This window comes from Vicia villosa, unplaced genomic scaffold (genome assembly GCF_029867415.1).
Source record: "Vicia villosa cultivar HV-30 ecotype Madison, WI unplaced genomic scaffold, Vvil1.0 ctg.000273F_1_1_3, whole genome shotgun sequence".
NCBI classification, from domain to species: Eukaryota; Viridiplantae; Streptophyta; class Magnoliopsida; order Fabales; family Fabaceae; genus Vicia; species Vicia villosa.
This window is the reverse complement of record NW_026705115.1, coordinates 253,713-258,598: the sequence shown is the minus strand read 5'-3', so window position 1 is coordinate 258,598 and position 4,886 is coordinate 253,713. Positions and strand designations below refer to the sequence as shown.

General features: G+C 33.1%; 1 long non-coding RNA gene across 1 annotated transcript; it reads right to left on the bottom strand.

The window, feature by feature from the left end:
- Positions 1-2,824: 2,824 nt before the first annotated feature.
- On the bottom strand, positions 2,825-4,001 carry LOC131626179 (uncharacterized). Its single transcript, XR_009291058.1, has 3 exons — positions 3,885-4,001; positions 3,233-3,307; positions 2,825-3,157 (listed from the first exon to the last, which is right to left on the bottom strand). It is a non-coding gene; the product is annotated as an uncharacterized LOC131626179 (long non-coding RNA).
- Between the last annotated feature and the right edge of the window lie 885 nt (positions 4,002-4,886).

Here is a 4,886-nt window from a genome sequence, read left to right as displayed (position 1 = left end):
GTTTAGCCAAATTATAACTCATATTGATCATTCCCCTAAGTAGCTTATACCTAAGCATATCGTTCATCCAACGAGCCTCTCACTCCACGTGAGTAGGACTCCTAAAATCACTATAAAACACCATCATACAATGCTTAATCACCATACAACGTAATATACCTACAAAGGCCTTTTAATCCCTCTGCCTTTGCAAGAGGAACTCGCACACCTGTACTTTTTGACCAGTTGTTGAAAGTATTTCGGGTAAATATTTTCTAATATATCGTATCCACAGAGATTGAGTCAATATTACTTCCGTTCTATAGTCAAATTATAATGAATGGTAAAAAGCATTGGTTTTGATTGTTTATTCTAATAGTGCGTGTAAGAAAGTAATAAATAATCAAACTGAAAGCTTGAAAAGTGATTAACAATGATGATGAATATGTTGAGTTATAGGGCTCATCAACCTATTCATATGCAATTGATCAATTAATCCACAAGTGAACCATTATATAAGCTATTATCTTCATTCATCCTCAAAACTGATATTATGTCTAAGGTCAATTTAGAGCCACCTCTACCGGTATGATATTCGATCTCTCAGAATAACAATAAAGATAAAGGGAATTAAACACGATGATTTATGAAAACTTATTCACAATCCCATCTCTGCGAATTAAGAACAAGCCAATATAAAAACCTAGGGCAAAAGTATGAACCCTATCTCTCGATTGATAATTTAACAATGATATAAATTAAAAGCAAGATTCTTTATTGATAATAAAACTTAACAATTGTTCACAGGAATTAATTAAAGTTATTGCATCTTCATAGGTTAACTACTACCTTAAACTCAACACAATGGGGTTTAGCTCTCCATAGACATGAAGAACACAAAAAACTTCATAGAGGGATTCATCTTAATCAAGGGAATGTCTTCGATTTATGTTGAATTCTCCGTCGAATGTTGTTTTCTGCTCTGGAATAGGATTGCTCTCTGAATTTCGCTCACCAAAGTCCCTGAGTTATGAGGATTAGGGATTCTATTTATAACAATATTTCTTTTTGACAAAGCAACCGCGGCGCGGCACGGGAGAGCGCGTCGCGGACTAGGACCAGAGAGTTTGGCGCGCCTCGCCCAAATCTGCTGCGGCGCGGCCTTTGCTTTATCTCACTTCTTTGTGCTTTTGTGTCTCCAGTGTTCTTACGCCTTCATGTTTCCTCATCATTACTTCTCAGCCCTAATACCTGCATCAATAACACCCAAAGTGATTCGATTTGCTTTACAACTAGAATCAAACTTCTAGAGTTCAATTCTAACCATAAAATCACTAAAAATTATACGATATGCTTAACTTCAGATCAAAAGGTAGTTATTTTAACACATGAAAATACTGATAATTCACTCCTAACACCAGTACCAAATGTTATGGACCTATATGATGAGAAATGTTGTGCTAGGAAATGAGATGTTCTATAATTTTGACTTAGTGGAAAAAACCATACTCTCTTATTAATGAATGGGTGATACAAAATGGAAAAAGAAAAATCACATAACAGTATAACCAAAGCATCTAACAAAAGACCATACTCTCTTATTAATGTTCTTTTTGGCATGTACTCAGATTGAGAGTAATGCTACCCTACAATTTTGGCTAATACCTATATCTTTTGTTAAATTATATTCATTGGTGAAAACCATTAAGTGTGATGAATATTTTCTATTACTGTTGGGTTACTAATAAATGACTCAAGAAACATTCAAAGAGAATGCCCTTAAAAATATTCAGTATGCTAACAGAGGAGTTAAATACATTTCTAAGTTATAGTGATACTTTTGTGTATCTGCCAAAATGATACATAGATAGTATTTTATCATGTTAAATCACATCTAGTAATAAATTTGTCTGGATGAAGCTTGTCTTGAAAATGAACTGGTGGACAACTGCAGCTTGGGTAAGCTTGTCTTGATTCATTGAAACAGAAAGGTTGTAGATGGATTTTAAAAAATACAATTGTGTACTTTTTGTGCAAGCAGTATGATGAAAAAGTTTGCACATAAATCGGTGACAGGCTGTATTTGTGTACTTTTTATACTTGCTTTTCACTTATATTGGAACTTCCAATTTTTTATGAAGTGTACACGCTAGTTGCTAGCTAAGAGACAACAAATTATCATCACATTGTTGCTGACTGCTTTTTCTAGTCACATATATATAAATAATAGGAAACAATCTTATTTTTATGCTACAACTTTTGTTTGGGCGGTTGTCAAAAACACTTTTACGTCTTGCTTCTATTACTTTTTTTTTGCCAACAGACAAAATTACTTTTGAGGTTTTATAAAAGACAAAAACACTTTTGAGGATTTATAAAAGACATAACTTGTTTGATATGTAGAACATATTTTATTATTTCAATTGTTTTATTTAATAGGTACACATTGGTTTTGTTTAAATTCGCTTATCCCACGTCCTGTGCCATATAGCTGAATATAAGCATTCAATTACTTCTTTTCTTTGAAGTCCAAGAAAGAAACTTTATTAGGCAAGGGCATAAGAAATGACGATTTACAATTGCACCTACTATGAAACAGCAGCATATTACACACCACAGCTTGGTTTGAGGTAAAGAAAATCTCACCATCCCTGCTGACTTGAAAGTATAGAGAGGACTACCAAAGAACTTGAAGCTATAAACTATTGTCAGCCATTTTAAAACAACTAACAGACACACATCTAAACAAACTTAAGCAAGAGCAAACCATTCAATTATTTAAGATGAAATTTAATAGGTGAATGATAGAAGCATTCAATTACTTAAGATGAATAAAGTAGCATGATTCAACATAATTCTTACATACCATTTGTTAACATTGTTCCAAACAGAAACTAATTGAAGAATAAAACATTGTTTCAAAGACAACTAAACATAATTATAGATAAAACAAAGGCAGGTTAGGGCCAAAAGATAAGTTTTAGTTGGTAAATCCCAATGCAACAACTTGTCGCCAAAATGTCATTCTTGACTTTACATAAACTACATAAATTTTCAACTTGCTTTGTTCTTGTTCCAGAGCCTCATGATTCTATACCATGTAGGTTTGACCCTCCTGAAATGTCTTGTTCCAGAGCTCAAGTTCTCTTCATCGAGTCACAACATGGATTTGCTCAGCCTAACATTACAAAAACAGAATAAATAGTTAAACAATGCTAATGCTTGGAAAAAATGCAACTGTTATGTAAACTACCTTCCCGTCTTCAATAATTGCTTCAATGTGCTTCAATGTCCACTACACCAACAATGATTTTCTATACATTTTGGTCTGGTACCAAGTCACAAATCATAATGGAACATTAAAACCCAAAATGTGTAAAAATGAAAACCCAAAAATAACATAACATTGAAAATAAGAACAGAAAGTATACAAACTCTAAAATCTCGGAGAAGCTGAAACATGAAACCGAAAACGTAAACAAAAAATATCAAAAACTTAAAATTTTTTTCATGAAACTTTGTGAAGAACAGAAAGTTGTGAAGAAAACCTAAACAAAATTTCAGGAAACTTTAATGTGTTGTGAAGAAGAACACACCGAATAGAAAAGCCATAAAAATGAAAATCCAAAACGTGTAAAAATGAAAACCCAAAAATAACATAACATTGAAAATAAGAACAGAAGCTATACAAACTCTAAAATCTCGGAGAAGCTGAAACATGAAACCGAAAACGCAAACAAAAAATATCAAAAACGTAAACTTTTTTTCAAGAAACTTTGTGAATATCACAAAGTTGTGAAGAAAACCTAAACAAAATTTCAGGAAACTTTTAATATGTTGTGAAGAAGAACACACCCAATACAAAAGCCATAAACTTTACCAAGAAAATGAAGACGAAATCTCACCGAAGAGGATTTGGGAGACGAGGTGGGTTGGTGGTGGGGTTTGGGTTTTGAATATGGAGAGAGAGCGTTTGGTTCTGAATTTGCAGAGAGAAGAAAACGAATGAAAATGAAAGTGAACTATTGAGATTGTGAAATTAAAGGATATAGAGGAGAAGGCATTTGTTCATAGGTTTTTAAAATGTGGCGGGAAAACCCAATGGATATTAAGATGTAACATCAAGTTTTATAAAAAGAGAGTGTCACTTGGACTATTAGATAAATCTAATTGGTTGGAATTAAATTCTGAATTAGCAAATTACAAAAAAGGGCATTTTGAAGTGCAATATTATTTTGCAAAAATGACAATTTAGAGTTTTTGGTAACATGTTGTATTAATGGGTAGGTAGTTGATTAATTACAAAAAAGGGCATTTTGAAGTGCAATATTATTTTGCAAAAAGGACAATTTAGGGGTTTTGGTAGCATGTTGTATTAATGGGTAGGTAGTTGAAGTGGTACTGCATAGTCTCTATACATTAAATAAGAAACATTTTTAGCCTATCATGTGCAAGTCCTTCGAGTATGAAAATTATTAGAATTGTTAGAACGAAAAACGCCAACATCTCCAATGCAAGTTGCTTGATATACACTAGAATTTATAAGTTCCAGAACTTAACATTTTTACATTATGAAGTATTAGAATTTGCATAATTGCATAATAGAGAGTTTTGCATTCTGAAATTATTTTTCCATCATACACTATTACATTGTTATGGACAATCTGCTATCTCTACCCTTACCATACACACTACCCTTATCATACACACTACAAACAATAGAGAGATATTCTGCATATCTCTAACACGCCCCCTCAAGATCAAGGGGGGAACACCTTGAGCTTGCACCTGAGGTATTGGAAAGTAGCAGTCCCAAGGGGTTTTGTAAGTGTGACTGCCAGTTGTGCAAATGTTGGGACATGTTGAATTACCAATTGCTTAGCCACAACACGTTCATGAACAAAGTG